Below are 20,003 nucleotides of genomic sequence, written 5' to 3'. Positions count from 1 at the left end.
TGTCGACAATAGTCGTGACGTCATCACTCGTGATTTTCCGGGCAGAACAGGTCCGCATAAGTGACGTGAATTATATTTATATAGCGCTTTTCTCTGGTGACTCAAAGCGCTTTACATTGTGACACCCAATATCTAAGTTACAAACCCCTTTTCCATATGAGTTGGGAAATTGTGTTAGATGTAAATATAAACGGAATACAATGATTTGCTAATCCTTTTCAACCAATTGAATGCACTACAAAGACAAGATATTTGATGTTCAAACTCATAAACTTTTTTTTTTTTTTTGCAAATAATAATTAACTTAGAATTTCATGGCTGCAACATGTGCCAAAGTAGTTGGGAAAGGGCATGTTCACCACTGTGTTACATGGCCTTTTCTTTTAACAACACTCAATAAACGATTGGGAACTGCTTGGGAAACGCTTTATTATCCGACTAATCGTTAAAATAATCGTTGACTAATCTACTATCAAAATAATTGTTACTTGCAGCTCTAATTCTATAAAAGTTTGGACACACCTTTTCCTCATTCAATGTGTTTTCTTTATTTTCATGACTATTGACATTGTAGATTGTCACATCAAAACTATGAATGAACACATGTGGAGTTATATACTTAACAAAAAAAGGTGAAATAACTGAAAACATGTTTTATATTCAAGTTTCTTCAAAATAGCCACCCTTTGCTCTGATTACTGCTTTGCACATGCTTGGCATTCTCTGGATGAGCTGAAATGGTTTTCACTTCACAGGTGTGCTTGAAGTTCATGGAGAGAATGGCAAGCGTGTGCAAAACAGTAATCAGAGCAAAGGGTGGCTATTTTGAAGAAACTAGAATATAAAACATGTTTTTAGTTGTTTCATCTTTTTTTGTTAAGTACATAACTCCACATGTTCATTCATAGTGTTGATGCCTTCAGTGACAATATACCATGTAAATAGTCTTGAAAATAAAGGAAACACATTAAATGAGGAGAAGGTGTGTCCAAACTTTTATAAAATTATTTTGATAGTCGATTAGTCAACAACTATCTTAACGATTAGTCGGATAATCAAGCGTTGGCACCCTTTGACTAGTATATGGACACACATTTTTTTTTAAATTTAAAAAATGTTCTACTGTATCAAAATCAATGTCATGAATTATTGACTGATTCAAGGCTAAAATAACCCTACGCCAAATATTCCAATGTGAATTTTTTTTTTTTTTTGGAGAAATACTGCATATTTTGCATTTTTCCCATTTTTTAAAAAAGCAGTTATTTTTAACAAAAACATAGAAAAAAAACATAAATATTAAAAATGTTATGTCAATAGATACATCTGAAATTGTTAAAAGGTTTCAAGCATTGTTAACTAAAAAATATATACCGTATTTTCCGCACTATAAGGCGCACCTAAAAACCACAAATTTTCTCAAAAGCTGACAGTGCGCCTTATAACTCGGTGCGCTTTATATATGGATAAATATTAAGATTCATTTTCATAAAGTTTCGGTCTCGCAACTACGGTAAACAGCCGCCATCTTTTTTCCCCGTAGAACAGGAAGCGCTTCTTCTTCTACGCAAGCAACCGCCAAGGTAAGCACCCGCCCCCATAGAACAGGAAGCGCTTCTTCTTCTACTGTAAGCAACCACCCGCCCGCGTAGAAGAAGAAAAAGCGCGCGGATATCACCGTACGTTTCATTTCCTTTGTGTGTTTACATCTGTAAAGACCACAAAATGGCTCCTACTAAACGACAGGGATCCGGTTCATGAAAAGACGCAATCTCTCCATCCGCACACGGATTACTATTTCACAGCAACTGATATTCCTGTGAACCGCACTGTGGATACAACGGGAGCACGTACGGTGAATATTCGCACCACAGGGAATGAGAAGTCATCCTTCACTGTGGTTCTAGCTTGCCATGCTAATGGCCAGAAACTTCCACCCATGGTGATATTCAAAAGGAAGACCTTGCCAAAAGAGACCTTTCCAGCCGGCGTCATCATAAAAGCTAACTCGAAGGGATGGATGAAGAAAAGATGAGCGAGTGGTTAAGGTAAGTTTAAGTTTACGCGAAGAGGCCGGGTGGCTTTTTTCACGCAGCTCTGTCCATGTTGATATACGTATGTTTGTGATTGCACATTTGCGTACATTTTGGGAGTGAACAGAGTTGTTAGAACGCTGGTTTTTAATATATTATTAAAGTTTGACTAACCTATCTGACTGTTTTTTTGACATTCCTTTAGCGCAGTTAGATGCGGCTTACAACACGGGGCGGCTTATTGGTGGACAAAGTTTTGAAATATGCCGTTCATTGAAGGCGCGGCTTATAACCCAGGGCGCCTTATGGTGCGGAAAATACGGTACGTATTGCTGACCTATGCGGCGAAGACACAACAAACTCCCTTCTTGTCTCTCATGGACACACACCTGTTGTTGTTGACTTTGGACTTATCGGCTGCACGACATCAAGGCCGCGGAACAGAGACACACTGCAGGCTTACACATACATGCATCCACAAAAAAAATATACGCCACACACACATACCCCACCCCCGATCCAACGCCCTTGACGCAAATCCCATAGGGGTGATGGAAGGATGGGCAGCGCCTGAGAGCTGCGGCCAGCCACCATGGCCCCCCACTCCCTCCCCTCTGTTGCTAGATATCTGGAGATGTATGTTGTAATATGCATATGTGCTTTGCTATGGAGGTTTTTTCCCACTCCCCCTCTAAGAGTAGGTGTGCATAGTCAATCTTGAGGTAGCATGAGGGCTAAAGAAGCAATACTTTATACATTATCAGGCCCATCCCCAGGCAGCACCTGCAGACACCTAAAAAAGAAAGGCTGACCAAATCCATTTCCTATCACACATCTTTTTTTGTAAAAAAAAAAAAACGGTTGGGCCTTGATGACAAACGCTTGAAATGGGGGATTAAAGAAAAAAGAAGGGAAAAAAATGGGTGGTGTTAAGAGTAGCAGAGCTGCCCCAGCAGCTTTTTCCTGCGGTGCAGGGTGCAGCTGTCACAAACGACCGAGTTACATGATCACACAAACCAACTGTGGCAAAACCACGATATAGAGATACAAGTGAAAAGTTGAATTAAATTGGGGTTGTTCAGAAATCTACACCTTGCTATTGTTCCTTTTGTATGTATAGTTTTATTTTTATACACAAAACAAATAAATAATAAATACATTACAAGTACAAACCCCGTTTCCATACGAGTTGGGAAATTGTGTTAGATGTAAATATAAACGGAATACAATGATTTGCAAATCCTTTTCAACCCATATTCAGTTGAATATGCTACAAAGACAACATATTTGATGTTCAAACTCATTAACTTTATTTTTTTTTTGCAAATAATAATTAACTTAGAATTTCATGGCTGCAACACGTGCCAAAGTAGTTGGGAAAGGGCATGTTCACCACTGTGTTACATCACCTTTTCTTTTAACAACACTCAATAAACGATTGGGAACTGAGGAAACTAATTTTTGAAGCTTTGAAAGTGGAATTCTTTCCCATTCTTGTTTTATGTAGAGCTTCAGTCGTTCAACAGTCCGGGGTCTCCGCTGTCGTATTTTACGCTTCATAATGCGCCACACATTTTCGATGGGAGACAGGTCTGGACTGCAGGCGGGCCAGGAAAGTACCCGCACTCTTTTTTTTACAAAGCCACGCTGTTGTAACACATGCTGAATGTGGCTTGGCATTGTCTTGCTGAAATAAGCAGGGGCGTCCATAAAAAAGGCCGGCGCTTAGATGGCAGCATATGTTGTTCCAAAACCTGTATGTACCTTTCAGCATTAATGGTGCCTTCACAGATGTGTAAGTTACCCATGTCTTGGGCACTAACATACCTGCCAACTTTTGAAATCAGAAAAACCTAGTAGCCAGGGTCCAGGGGCCCCAAAATGATTGATTGCATTCAGACAGGTTAAAATGTTGCTAAAACCATCACTTTTCTATCAGTCACAGTGACTTTTCAAAACAAAAATATTACAGCAAAAATCATATGGGTTGATTGACATGTTTATTCTGTAAGCTAACTTCAATAGTTTGAAATTATTTTGACAGTTAATGCCAGTTATCCTGTCAACCTTTCACAAGACTTCAATTTGTTCATTGAAAGTATAAACAGTATAAACACTTTTTACAGTAAACAAATGGTAAAACAGTACTAAACAATTCCATTAAAAAAAAAATTGGTGTCATTATTAACTTTCTGTCCAAGCTTGTATAATCTACTGCCTTGTTCAATTGTAAAAAATATTCTGTGCCTAAAATTCACATTTCTATCACAATTATCATACTGTAAACATGGTAAGCTAACTTCATTAAAATTAATAGTCCTGTCAATAGCATGGAATTACAATTCAAATGTAGTTTTTTTGTAAGCCTTTCAAAAGAATTCAAAATATGAAAAATTAATGAAAATGAATTTAAGCCATCAGACACTTGAAAAGTGGCACATCACATCTCTAATGTAATCATTTGAACTTTTCAACAGAAATAGCACTGCAAAAATATTAAGGACATACTTCTGTATTTTGGTAGTTATGCATGTAGTTAAACATTTTCCGAAATAACTGTCCCATGTGATCAGCCAGTGCGATTGGAAGTCCATGCTCAATTATTGCCTCCGTAAATAAAACTTTGGCATTTATCACATCCAAAGAATCTGTTTGGGCGACGAAAAACGTTGAAAGTTTTCCACTTGTATCGCTAGCAGCGGCATTAGACTTGTGTTTTTTTGTCCCAACGTGGTCTTTTACATGGCTAATTCCTCCGTGTCCGATCGAAAAATCTTGTCTGCACAAGGTGCAATTCGCGTAGTTTTCACCCTTTTTGGAACGGATAATTATTCCCGGATAGGCTTTTGAATATTCTTCACGGAATGACTGCAGTTTTCTTTTCGGTTTAAGACTCGTTTGCGATTTTTCTCCGGCTGATTCCATGATCGTTCGCTCGTTTGGAAACAATGGCAACTGGTGCCTCGTGCTTGGCAGCGGTGCTATAAATAGCCTCGCGCATGGCATTCGGAATGACTCGATAGGAAGTTACGGGAAGCAGTGTCGATTGTCATTGTTGTTACGCGATTTCGTGAATAAAACTTTAAAAAAACTTTTTTTTTTAAATTAATGAAAAACCATATTTTTTATCACTGCAACCGTAACCCGGAATAGGTTGATGAAAACCGTACTAATTACGGGAAAACCGGAGTAGTTGGCAGGTATGGTGTTGTACAGAGCTAGAACACTGAAAATTGTGTCAATGTCCAAATATTTATGGGCCTAACTGTAGGGTTCCTTGTAGCCTGTCAAGAGTGTAACGTGGACACATCCACCCTATGAAAGATCCACACACAGGAAGATGTGTTCATCTAAGGAGACGAGACTAACAGCATGTGTTTTTTGCAGTTAAGGGAGATGGATGGAAAGCCGCAACAGACAGGCAATCTCTTTCTGCAGCCTACGCTCCTTCTCTAAGCTGGCAGCTCATCATCACCTATGTCTTTTCAATCGCCTTTTCTGCCAAAAGAAATCCTCAAGGTCGTCATGACGCTTTTTCTTCTATTTTAGTAACCACTCTTTATCTTTTTATAGAAAACATTTTTTTCAGTGATACTGGAACATCACTTTGAGGGAATTAAAACAGGCTTTTCATCATGCAAAAAGTACGAGACCAGTCTGTCTTATTAATCATTGCCTTTATATATTTTAAATGTTGCAGACACATTATACACTTGCTTGGATATTTCATGGAGCGGCAAGATTGTCACTAAGCATCACAGATGACTACGTAAGCCGTGCATAATTTCCTCTGGCTAAAGACCTGCTTGGCTTTACTGTCAAACCATATTAGAGAAGCCGGACTCGTACAGTAAAAATGCACACCTTTAAACAAGTTTACTGACATGCATGTGGGCAAACACCGATACAGTAATGTTTATTTACAAAACAAATCCATGTTTCCTCCACCATTATTAATATTAAATAGTTCCATGTAAAACTATATAGTACCAGATCACAACAGTACCAATCTCCATAGAACAGGTCTCTCAATGTCTTGTGATTGTATAAGACAACCCAAATAATGTGTTATTGACACACAATAGTGTGTCAGATATGTCTTACAGTTTTTCTCTCTTTTACAAATAGTGACATGAATTTATGTATAGCAGTCCTGAGTAGTCAGAACCCTCTAGAACAGGGGTGCTCACACTTTTTCTGCAGGCGAGCTACTTTTCAATTGATCAAGTCGTGGGGATCTACCTCATTCATATATATAATTTATATTTACTTATTTATGAAATATATGTTTTTGTTAATAAGTTAAAGGTGTTTAATGATCATGCAAGCATGTTTAACACATATAGTTAATATTGTTAATAAATTAAAGGTGTTTAATAATAATGCAATCATGTTTAACACATAGTTAATATCTTTAATAAATTAAAGGTGTTTAATGATAATACAAGAATGTTTAATACATATAGTTAATATTGTTAATAAATTAAAGGTGTTTAATAATAATACAAGTATGTTTAATACATATAGTTAATATTGTTAACAAGTTAAAGGTGTTTAAAGATAATGCAAGCATGTTTAATACATATAATTAATATTGTTAACAAGTTAAAGGTGTTTAAAGATAATACAAGCATGTTTAACACATAGTTAATATTGTTAACAAGTTAAATGTGTTTAATGATAATACAAGTATGTTTAATACATATAGTTAATATTGTTAACAAGTTAAAGGTGTTTAAAGATAATGCAAGCATGTTTAATACATATAATTAATATTGTTAACAAGTTAAAGGTGTTTAAAGATAATGCAAGCTTGTTTAACACATATAGTTAATATTGTTAACAACTTAAAGGTGTTTAAAGATAATACAAGCATGTTTAACACATAGTTAATATTGTTAACAAGTTAAAGGTGTTTAATGATAATACAAGCATGTTTAACACATATAGTTAATATTGTTAATAAGTTAAAGGTGTTTAAAGATAATACAGGCATGTTTAACAGATATAGATTCCTTTCTTTCATGAAGACAAGAATATAAGTTGGTGTATTACCTGATTGTGATGACTTGCATTGATTGGAATCAGACAGTGGTGATGATAATGTCCGCATTTTCGAATGGAGGAGAAAAAAAGTCCTCCTTTCTGTCCAATACCACATGAAAGTGGTTGGTTTTTGGCATCTTATTTGTCCAGCTTCCGTACTCCTTTGTATACACTTTACAAGAAATACATTGTCGGCAAACTCCGTAGCTTGCTAGCTTGTGCACGCCAGCTTTCTGAGACTCGTTTTGTTAGCGCAACTGTGCAACTGTGCAGTCGGTCTTTGGAGTTTTGACGACAGGTACGGCGCCAGAGTCTGTTGAAATAAAGTGTTTCTCGCCTTCCAGTCGGTAATTTTAATGAGCTGGCAGCAGCCAGCGTCATCTCAGAAGACCCTCGGGTGCCGTGAATGTCAATCAAGTGACGAAAGTGACGTCATAGTGAAGATTTATGATCGCTCATTTTTAGGACTATTTTTTTAATGCCTGGCTGGTGATCGACTGACACACCCTCCGAGATCGACCGATAGCTCGCGATCGACGTAATGAGCACCCCTGCTCTAGAACATAGGTGTCAAACTCAAGGCCCGCCACTTCATTTTATTTGGCCCTCGAAAGCCTGGAAATAATATGTAACTTTTCCTACTAAATGTATTCTTTCTTTCTATTTTAGGAGAAAAAATATATATGTACTCCATGTAATCGCACATGATGTTAACTTAAATATTGTGTAATTATGCAAAAATATATATTATCAAACATTCAAACCGTTTTTTTTAATAGAAATAAATAATAATAATAATGATTTCAAAGCAAGTTATGCATCAAATTGTGCTATGTAAAAGTAGCAATAGATTTTGTGGTAAAATTGTGAAATTTACTGTGGTTTTTACAGCATTTTTCTCTAAATTAAAAAAACAGTACTTTTTTTTTTTTACTGTGATAAACTGTGGTGCCGTTTTGGCATTTACAGCAATACACCAAAAAATCTACAGTTGTTGATTTACGGTAAAAAAAATTTTTTAAAAAGCAACAAATTGGCAGCTCAGGTGTCAATTTTACTGTAAAATTGCAGGTTGTTTTTTTTCATTTATAGTAAAAAAACAAATGTGAATTTTACAGTAAAATTCTGGCAAGTGAGCTGCCTTTTTTTAACCATAAAAACAGCAGTACTGTTTTTCCATTTACAGTAATACACACTAGGGATGTCCCGATCCAGGTTTTTGCACTTCCGATCCGATACCGATACTGACCGATACCGATACTGACCGATAATGGCCTATCCGAGCATGTATTAAAGTTTAAAGTTATTTAGCCTACTTAATTGTCAGAATCATGTTGAAAAGGGTTTTAGTACTCTTGATAACAACTAGCCAGCTGAATTAGGGGAGTTTGAATAATACACAATGGTTGGTAACAAGAAACTGACCTGTTTATTCAAGGATAAACACAAAATAGACAAAATTATACATGACAAACAGAAATGGCATCATTGAACTAGGGCTGGGCGATATGGCCTTTTTTTAATATTGCCATATTTTAAGGCCATATTGCGATACACGATATATATCTCGATATTTTGCCTTAGCCTTGAATGAACACTTGATGCATATAATCACAGCAGTATGATGATTCTATGTGTTTTGATTGATTGATTGAGACTTTTATTAGTAGGTTGCACAGTGAAGTACATATTCCGTACAATTGACCACTAAATGGTAACACCCCAATAAGTTTTTACACTTGTTTAAGTCGGGCTCCACTTAAATTGATTCATGATACAGATATATACTATCAGATATATACTATCATCATAATACAGTCATCACACAAGATAATCACATTGAATTATTTACATTATTTATAATCCAGGGTGTGGAGGGGGGCGCCGGATGTAAGTGTCAAAAAGACAGCCAAAAGAGTTTGATATGAGAATAAATCTAAAGTTAAAATATAGGGTAGAAATGCACCCATTTGCAGGAAATGTAGTCTTGATTTTCAAAATGTTCTTTCAAGGCTTGCATGTCTACATTAAAACATTCTTCTTCATACTGCATTAATATATGCTACTTTTAAACTTTCATGCAGAGAAGGAAATCACAACAAAAAAAATCACTAATTTTTTCATACGGTGTTGATCTGGAAATGTATGCCTCAGCATTTTGATGGTGTGGACGTGTGGCACCGAATGGAGATAAGCGTCTCGACAGACGTTATGATATTTGAACAATGATGACGAAAACTGTTTTCTCTGTCGTGTCCGTGTGTCGAAAATTGTTATGCGCTTATTTTTTTTATTTGATTTTGTGCGTGGCAATAAATGCTATGCGCAGAGGACGCTTAAACAGTGCGCAATTGCACAAGCGCGCACCTTAGAGAGAACGTTGGTCACACGGCTGCGCTAGCATGATAGCTAATGTTAGCCATGCTGCTACTTCTCTGCTCGGGGAGGACGTATACGTATGTGACGTATGACGTGACAGTATGTGACGTATGACGTGACAGTATGTGACGTGTGTAAGAAGGTGCGCTTGCTGTCTGTGAGAGGGAGACACAGGAAAGAGTGAGAAGAGCCTGTCGTGTAATGCCAGCAGCTAAAAGCAACTGCGTTCAAATCCACAGACCTGTGGATGTGTTGAAGGTGTGCTGGAAAATGCAGAACGGAAATTATGGAGCAGCAGAAAAGTGGAATGTACTATTTAAATAGGTGCGTTGGAAAACACGGAGCGGAGTTTTTTTTTTTTTACTGGATCTTTTCATGCCTTGCCAATACGCATTTTTTTGCAAATATCGGCGGCTGATCCGATCCAAATATCGGATCGGGACATCCCTAATACACACTACATTTTGAGGTGAAATGATTGCAGCTTACCATATTTTTTTTTTACATTTTAGTTTAAAAAAAATCTACCAATAAAATGCATTAAAAAAATTGTGTAATAATATTATTCACTGTTAAAAGCGGTTCTTTGGGGCCAAACATAACTGCAATGTGGCCCTCAGTGAAAACCACTTTGACACCCCTGCTCTACAGTGATACTAGGGGTGTAACAGCAGCCTTTGGCGTACCAAATTCCCACTTAGTACATACTAATTATAAGGTGCAGGACATTTTCCCTGCGACATGCATTTATCTGCCAATCAAACACAAGCGGTAGCTAAAGGAGACACATGTTAGGAACCTCCATAAGCTGTGGAGTATGTATGAAAGCGGCCATAGAAAAACGAGCAGTGAAACTCCAAAACTTAACGGGCAGTCATGACTCGTAACAGTTTTAAAGAGACAGAGCTTGCAGTGTTTAATATACATTTATTTATTTGTGCCGGCCCGCCATAAAAAGATGTTGCATCCTTTTATTGTTTTTTTTAGCTATATTGTGTTCACCTTTGCTCACAAAACACATTATAATGGGACTGTGCAGCTTATCGTTACACTGGATGGCATCGTAGATTTTTTCTCACGCATCTGTTTATCAATGTAGTAACTAGGGATGTATCAATTAACGATGTAATAATAAACCGCACCACGGTTCGCATTACTGTTTTACAAACCCCCAAACCAGGGAAGTCGTCACGTTGTGTAAATGGTAAATAAATACAATGATTTGTAAATCCTTTTCAACATATATTCAATTGGATAGACTGCAAAGACAAGATATTTAACGTTAGAACTGGTAAACTTTTGTTATTTTTTGCAAATATTAGCTCATTTGGAATTTGATGCCTGCAACATGTTTCAAAAAAGCTGGCACAAGTGGCAAAAATGAGTGAGAAAGTTGAGGAATGCTCATCAAACACTTATTTGGAACATCCCACAGGTGAACGGGCTAATTGGGAACAGGTGGGTGCCATGATTGGGTGTAAAAGCAGCTTCCATGAAACACAAACAAGGATGGGGCGAGGGTCACCACTTTGTCAACAAATGCCTGAGCAAATTGTCCAACAGTTTAAGAACAACATTTCTCCACCAGCAATTGCAAGGAATTTAGGGATTTCACCATCTACGGTCAGTAATATCATCAAAAGGTTCAGAGAATCTGGAGAAATCATTGCACGTAAGCGATGATATTACAAAGCTTCGATCTCTCGGGCAGTACTGCATCAAAAAGCGACATTAGTGTGTAAAGGATATCACCACATGGGCTCAGGAACACTTCAGAAAACCACTGTCAGTAACTACAGTTTGTCGCTACATCTGTAAGTGCAAGTTAAAACTCTACTATGCAAAGCGAAAGCCATTTATCAACAACACCCAGAAACGCCGCCGGCTTCGCTGGGTCAGAGCTCATCTAAGATGGACTCATGCAAAGTGGAAAAGTGTTCTGTGGTCTGACAAGTCCATTTTTCAAATTGTTTTTGGAAACTGTGGACGTCGTGTTCTCCGGACCAAAGAGGAAAAGAACCATCCGGACTGTTATAGGAGCAAAGTGTAAAAGCCAGCATGTGTGATGGTATGGGGGTGTATTAGTGCCCAAGACATGGGTAACTTACACATCTGTGAAGGCACCATTAATGCTGAAAGGTACATACAGGTTTTGGAGCAACATATGTTGCCTTCCAAGCAACGTTATCATGGACGCCCCTGCTTATTTCAGCAAGACAATGCCAACCCATGTGTAACAACAGCGTGGCTTCATAGTAAAAGAGTGCGGGTACTAGACTGGCCTGCCTGTAGTCCAGACCTGTCTCCCATTGAAAATGTGTGAAGCCTAAAATAGCACAACGGAGACCCCCGGACTGTTGAACAACTTAAGCTGTACATCAAGCAAGAATGGGAAAGAATTCCACCTGAAAAGCTTCAAAAATGTGTCTCCTCAGTTCCCAAACGTTTACTGAGTGTTGTTAAAAGGAAAGGCCATGTAACACAGTGGTGAACATGCTCCTGTGATAACTTTTTTGCAATGTGTTGCTGCCATTAAATTCTAAGTTTATGATTATTTGCAACAACAACAAAAAACACCAGTGCCAACTTCACTGGTTTGGGGTTTTTGTATATTTGCTTGTTACCAGGTCAACTTTTATTTTATTTTTTTGACAATATACCGCAATAACACTGCACCATTCTAGAGGCTAATCCTTCCTGTGATAAAATGGCAACCAAGGTAATCAAAAAGGTCAACCAACGAACAAGATGTCTCTACAGAATCTCCTCTCTGGTCAACAAAAGCACCATGAAGATTCTGGCAGGAACTCTCATTCAGCCCTTTTTTGATTACGCATGCACCTCCTGGTACCCTAGCACCTCCAAAACCCTCAAATCTAGACTCCAAACGTCCCAGAACAAGCTAGTCAGGTTACTCCTAGACCTCCACCCCAGATCACACCTCACTCCAACCCACTTCTCCAAAGTGGGCTGGCTCAGGGTGGAGGACAGAGTAAAACAACTTGCACTGAGCCTGGTCTATAAAATCCGCTACACCTCCCTGATACCGAAGTACATGTCAAACTACTTCCTTAACGTAAATGACCGCCATAACCTCGTCAAACCCAGATTCCGATCTAACAAAGGTCTTAACTCATTCTCCTTCTATGCCACATCAATATGGAATGCACTCCCAACAGGTATAAAAGAAAGTGCATCTCTATCCTCCTTCAAAACCACACTAAAACAACACCTCCAGGCAACTACAACCCTAGCCTAACCCCTTCCCCCCATCATATCCCACCTCCCCAGATTGTAAATAATCTGTCCGATAATGGCCTTTTTGACGATATCCGATATTCCCCAACTCTTAATTACCGATTCCGATATCAACCGATACCGATATATACAGTGGTGGAATTAACACATTATTATGCCTAATTTTGTTGTGATGCCCCACTGGATGCATTAAACCAGGGGTGCTCATTACGTCGATTGCGAGCTACCGGTCGATCTCGGAGGGTGTGTCAGTCGATCACCAGCCAGGCATTAAAAAAATAGTCCTAAAAATGAGCGATCATAAATCTTCACCATGACGTCACTTTCGTCACTTGATTGACATTCACGGCACCCGAGGGTCTTCTGAGATGATGCTGGCTGCTGCCAGCTCATTAAAATTACCGACTGGAAGGCGAGAAACACTTTATTTCAACAGACTCTGGCGCCGTACCTGTCGTCAAAACTCCAAAGACCGACTGCACAGTTGCACAATAAAAGCGCTGCTTCTCCTGCCTGCGCTACCAAAATAAGAGTCTCAGAAAGCTGGCGTGCACAAGCTAGCAAGCTACGGAGTTTGCCAACAATGTATTTCTTGTAAAGTGTATACAAAGGACTACGGAAGCTGGATAAATAAGATGCCAAAAACCAACCATTTTCATGTGGTATTGGACAGAAAGGAGGACTTTTTTTCTCCTCCATTCGAAAATGCGGACCTTATCATCACTACTGTCTGATTCCAATCAATGCAAGTCATCAGAATCAGGTAATACACCAACTTATATTCTTGTCTTCATGAAAGAAAGGAATCTATATGTGTTAAACATGCTTGTATTATCTTTAAACACCTTTAACTTGTTAACAATATTAACTATGTGTTAAACATTCTTGTATTATCATTAAACACCTTTAATTTATTAACAATATTAACTATATGTGTTAAACATGCTTGTATTATCACTAAACATCTTTAACTTGTTAACAATATTAACTATATGTGTTAAACATATTTGCATTATCTTTAAACACCTTTAACTTATTAACAATATTAACTATATGTGTTAAACATGCTTGCATTATCATTAAACACCTTTAACTTGTTAACAATATTAACTATATGTATTAAACATACTTGTATTTTCATTAAACATCTTTAATTTATCAACAAGATTAACTATATGTGTTAAACATGCTTGCATTATCATTAAACACCTTTAACTTGTTAACAAAAACATATGTTTCATAAATAAGTAAATATAAATGATATATATGAATGAGGTAGATCCCCACGACTTGATCAATTGAAAAGTAGCTCGCCTGCAGAAAAAGTGTGAGCACCCCTGCATTAAACAATGTAACAAGGTTTTCCAAAATAAATCAACTCAAGTTATGGAAAAAAATGCCAACATGGCACTGCCATATTTATTATTGAAGTCACAAAGTGCTTTTTTTTTTTAACATGCCTCAAAACAGCAGCTTGGAATTCCCTGAGAGAGCATGAGGAGTTTGAGGTGGGCGGGGTTAGGGAGGGCGGGGTTGAGTTGGGGGGGGTAGCGGGGGTTGTATATTGTAGCGTCCCGGAAGAGTTAGTGCTGCAAGGGGTTCTGGGTATTTGTTCTGTTGTGCTTATGTTGTGTTACGGTGCGGATGTTCTCCTGAAATGTGTGTGTCATTCTTGTTTGGTGTGGGTTCACGGTGTGGCGAAGTTGGTAGAGTGGCCGTGCCAGCAATTGGAGGTTTGGGTTTGCTGGTTACTGGGGTTCAATCCCCACCTTCTACCATCCTAGTCACGTCCGTTGTGTCCTTGGGCAAGACACTTCACCCGTTGCTCCTGATGGCTGCTGGTTAGCGCCTTGCATGGCAGCTCCCGCCATCAGTGTGTGAATGTGTGTGTGAATGTGTGAATACTGTCAAAGCGCTTTGAGTACCTTGAAGGTAGAAAAGCGCTATACAAGTATAACCCATTTATCATTTATATTAGTAACAGTGTTAAAGTTGTTTATACGGCCACCCTCAGTGTGACCTGTATGGCTGTTGATTCACTTGCATTCACTTGAGTGTGTGAAAAGCCGTAGATATTATGTGACTGAAACGGCACGCTGTTTGTACGGAGGAAAAGCGGACACTAAAGGCAGTGCCTTTAAGGCACGCCCCCAATATTGTTGTCCGGGTGGAAATCGGGAGAAGTTCGGGAGAATGGTTGCCCCGGGAGATTTTCGGGAGGGGCACTGAAATTCGGGAGTCTCCCGGGAAAATCGGGAGGGTTGGCAAGTATGCTTTTATTAGTAGATTGCACAGTACAGTACATATTCCGTACAATTGACCACTAAATGACAGAGGTGGGTAGAGTAGCCAGAAATTGTACTCAAGTAAGAGTACTGTTACTTTAGAGATTTATTACTCAAGTAAAAGTAAGGAGTAGTCACCCAAATATTTACTTGAGTAAAAGTAAAAAGTATGTTGTAAAAAAACTACTCAAGTACTGAGTAACTGATGAGTAACATACACACACATATCATATATATATATATATATATATATATATATATATATATATATATATATATATATATATATATATATACACACACACACATATATACATATATATATACACACACACACATATATATATATATATATATATATATATATATATATATATATATATATATATATATATATATATATATATATATATATATATATATATACATACATTGATATATACAGTATATAATTTATATTTATTTTTTTGCCGTTTTTGTTTACATGTTAATAGTGTTTTAATGAATATACATGCATGTTTAACACATATAGATTCCTTTCTTTCATGAAGACAAGAATATAAGTTGGTGTATTACCTGATTCTGATGACTTGCATTGATTGTAATCAGACAGTAGTGATGATAACGTCCACGTTTTCAAATAGAGGAGAGAAAAAAGTTCCTCCTCACTGTCTAATACCACATGAAAGTGGTTGGTTTTTGGCATCTTATTTGTCCAGCTTCCATATTCGTTTTTATACACTTTACAAGAAATACATTGGCGGCAAACTCCGTGGCTTTCTAGCTTGTTTGCGCAGGCTTTCGGAGACTCTTATTTTGAAAGCGCAGGCGCGATGGAGCGGCACTTTTATTGTGAAGACAGGAACTGTGCAGTCAGTCTTTAGGCTTTGGACGGGGTGTACGGTTGAAATAAAAAATGGTCTTTTTTCCTGCACACTTTTGATTGATTGATTGATTGGAACTTGTATTAGTAGATTGCACAGTACAGTACATATTCCGTACAATTGACCACTAAATGGTAACACCCCAATAAGTTTTTCAACTTGTTTAAGTCAGGTCATGTGACCGCCTGGCTCTGTTTGATTGGTCCAACGTCACCAGTGACTGCATCTGATTGGTGGAACGGAGTGAAACGTCACCAGTAAGGCAGGCACTTTGAAGGTCTGTCTGACAGACCAAAACAAACAAAGCGTGCATTAACAGATCGATCAAAATTAGTAGCGAGTAGCGAGCTGAATGTAGATAAAAGTAGCAGAGTAAAAGTAGCGTTTCTTCTCTATAAATATACTCAAGTAAAAGTAAAAGTATGTTGCATTAAAACTACTCTTAGAAGTACAATTTATCCCAAAAGTTACTCAAGTAGATGTAATGGTAACACCAGAATAAGTTTTTCAACTTGTTGAAGTCGGCGTCCACGTAAATCGATTCATGGTACTGTGCAATCTACTGAAAAAAAAAAGTTGTATTCAATCAATCAAAAAACCGTGGCCTTAAAACCGCGGAGATATCGTACCGTGAGATTGTGTTATGGTGCTGAGGGACAACACAGAGGCGCTTTCAGAATGAAATCACATGATGTTAGGACAAATATAACAACGTTTTAACGCAAGAGTGTGCAGTGTTTCCCCCCCCGGGTTGAACACACCCACGATAAACCTTAAAATAAAGTGAAATTGTTGCTATTTTAAAAATGTTGCTGAGGTCATCAACTTGGAACCAAGACCGGTAGTAGTAGTAACCAGGCTGAAATGACCTCACTTTATCCGTAGCTCTGCTGGAAGTACATTACCCCGGTGTGGATTTATGTCAATGGCGGTTGTTAAAAAACGCAAGAAATGGACGTTAATGTGTCTCCGCCACACATTATTTCATCTTTGACTTGCAACTGTCACGACGCTCGCTTACAGGTTAGCTCGTTAAGCTAAGCTAGCTCTGCTAAGGCACAACAACAACAACAACAACAAGGTGTTGTTTACTTACTGGCATTCTATCGGCGAATCTCCTGGGATTGTCGCTCGGCTGTTCCGGCGATATTGTCACTTCTTCAATAACAGAGCAGTGACAGCAGCTCCCTCGTTGCACTTTCTTTCCTCACTCAAACCATCTTGAAGTGGGAGATCTCAGACTGAGCGGAAAGAAACGCCAAAGGGCCAATGGGAGAAGAGAGGGAAAGCTGTATCACCCCGCCCTTAGAGATTTATTAGCCAATCAAATGATCCGCACGGCTGGAGGCTGGTTCTTTCCAACATCAAGTTAGGTTGTAGCTGTCATTCGCGCTCTGTTGAAGGAAAAGTGAGCTGTCAAAGATGCTATTTAACTTTCTGACTATTACGCCAATTAATGTGTTAAAATGCTATTTATCCGTTATTTCACACTAATATCATCTCGATGTTTTCAGGTCAGTGTATGTTTTCTTTTCATCAATGGAAATGGAAAAACAAAAAAATCGTTAAAACGTTTTTTTTTTTTAATTTTCTTTTCATCAATAGAAATGGAAAAACAAAAAAATCATTAAAACGTTTTTTTTTTTTTAATTGAAAAACAAATAGTTCTAATTTTTGGTGTTGAATAGCAATACCTAAATACAAAATACGGCTTGATTTTCATTGTATATTTCATAAAATAAAAATGAAAATCTACAGTAAGCAGAAACGGAAACCCAGACCGGATGTTTCTTCATTATTCTGGCACCGGAAGTTTTTTTTTTTTTTCAAAGTTAAAAAGCGGGGATGCTACCATAGACATCTTATAAGTAGACGCAGCATTGGCTGCTGTGACGCGAGAAATTGGGCCGCCATCTTGAAGTGGTGATTGTTCACCACCCACTTTTATTCTCTGGCTTTTAACGCTACGTGAGTTGTGTGCATACTTGCCAACCCTCCCGAATTTTCCGGGAGACTCCCGAAATTCAGCGCCTCTCCCGAAAACCTCCCGGGACAAATATTCTCCCGAAAACCTCCCGGGACAAATATTCTCCCGAAAATCTCCCGGTTTTCGGCCGGAGCTGGAGGCCACGCCCCCTCCAGCTCCATGCACCTGAGTGAGGACAGCCTTTTTTCACAACGGGAGGACAACAGCGTGATAAGAAATAAATCATCCAGACGAGAGATAAATTGTATTATTATGTTTATCTTACCTAAAAATAAATATATTTATTAATTAAAAAAATAAAAATAAATTTTTTTTACTATATTTTGCTAAAAACATCAAAATTAATTGTATTTGTATTTTTTCTGACTCCTTATTACATCCAGGCATTAGAATTATACATTAAAATAAACATATTTGAAATAATTAATTTTAAATTATCATAATAATTCATTTAAAATGACCATATTTAATTATTAAAATAATAGCTTGTTTATCAACAACTTTAACATTTTATTCATTACATTTTGAAGCTCTCAGAAGCCAAGTTATGTTATATTCCTTAAGATTTATTTATGCAAGTTTGAAGTATCAATTATCTAAACACAGTTTTGTTTGCATATTTTCAGGATGTGTATATATATATATATATATATATATATATATACATATATATATATATATATATATATATATATATATATATATATATATATATATATATATATATATATATATATATATATATATACATATATATATATATATATATATATATATATATATACACATATATATATATATATATATATATATATATATATACATACATATATATATATATATATATATATATATATATATATATATATATATATATATATATATATATATATATATATATATATATATATATATATATATATATATATATATATATATATATATATATATATATATATATATATATATATACGTGTGTATGGAATGCTTGACTTGGTGAATCCTAGCTGTCAATATACTCCTCCCCTCTTAACCACGCCCCCGACCTCCCGAAATCGGAGGTCTCAAGGTTGGCAAGTATGGTTGTGTGGTCCTCTGTTGTCCTCTGTGTTTTTAAAAATTTGATTTCTATTTAGTGTTTTAATTGGTTTTACCCTTTGAAATCGTTTTTAATCATATTTATTTTATATTGGTTCTATATTGGTTTTATATGTATTTATTTTTTGTTTTTATTCAGTCATTGGTGGAGCTAAGGATACTATTTGAATATTGTTTTTAATATTGTTGTGCAGCACTTTTGGAAACATTTTGTTGTTTAAATGTGCTATATAAATAAAGTGGATTGGATTGGATTTATTGTTTATTGAATGGGTCCCTGGGGCAGCACGGTGGTAGAGGGGTTAGTGCGTCTGCCTCACAATACGAAGGTCCTGAGTAGTCTTGGGTTCAATCCCGGGCTCGGGATCTTTCTGTGTGGAGTTTGCATGTTCTCCCCGTGACTGCGTGGGTTCCCTCCGGGTACTCCGGCTTCCTCCCACTTCCAAAAACATGCACCTGGGGATAAGTTGATTGGCAACACTAAATTGGCCCTAGTGTGTGAATGTTGTCTGTCTATCTGTGTTGGCCCTGCGATGAGGTGGCGACTTGTCCAGGGTGTACCCCGCCTTCCGCCCGATTGTAGCTGAGATTGGCTCCAGCGCCCCCCGCGACCCCGAAGGGAATAAGCGGTAGAAAATGGATGGATGGATGGACTACCATAGACATCTTATAAGTAGACGCAGCATTGGCTGCTGTGACGCGAGAAATTGGGCCGCCATCTTGAAGTGGTGATTGTTCACCACCCACTTTTATTCTCTGGCTTTTAACACTACGTGAGTTGTGTGGTCTTATGTCCTCTGTGTTTTTAAAATGTTGATTCCTATTTAGTGTTTTAATTGGTTTTACCCTTTAAAATCGTTTTTAATCATATTTATTTTATATTGGTTCTATATTGGTAAATGGGTTATACTTGTATAGCGCTTTTCTACCTTCAAGGTACTCAAAGCACTTTGACACAATTTCCACATTCACCCATTCACACACACATTCACACACTGATGGCGGGAGCTGCCATGCAAGGCGCTAACCACCA

General features: G+C 37.4%; 1 protein-coding gene across 4 annotated transcripts in view; it reads right to left on the bottom strand.

Annotated features, from left to right (window-relative positions):
• The window catches only part of hycc1 (hyccin PI4KA lipid kinase complex subunit 1), an 84,054-nt gene extending 66,952 nt beyond the window's left edge, over positions 1 to 17,102 (bottom strand). For all 4 annotated transcript variants that reach the window (XM_061983245.1, XM_061983247.1, XM_061983248.1 and 1 more), the window contains exon 1: positions 16,982 to 17,102. The gene's annotated coding sequence lies outside the window, so the exon portion shown is untranslated. The remainder of the gene's footprint in view (positions 1 to 16,981) is intronic.
• Between the last annotated feature and the right edge of the window lie 2,901 nt (positions 17,103 to 20,003).

The sequence above is a fragment of the Nerophis lumbriciformis genome, linkage group LG21 (genome assembly GCF_033978685.3).
Source record: "Nerophis lumbriciformis linkage group LG21, RoL_Nlum_v2.1, whole genome shotgun sequence".
In the NCBI taxonomy this organism is placed as follows: Eukaryota; Metazoa; Chordata; class Actinopteri; order Syngnathiformes; family Syngnathidae; genus Nerophis; species Nerophis lumbriciformis.
This window is presented reverse-complemented; position numbering and strand designations above follow the sequence as displayed.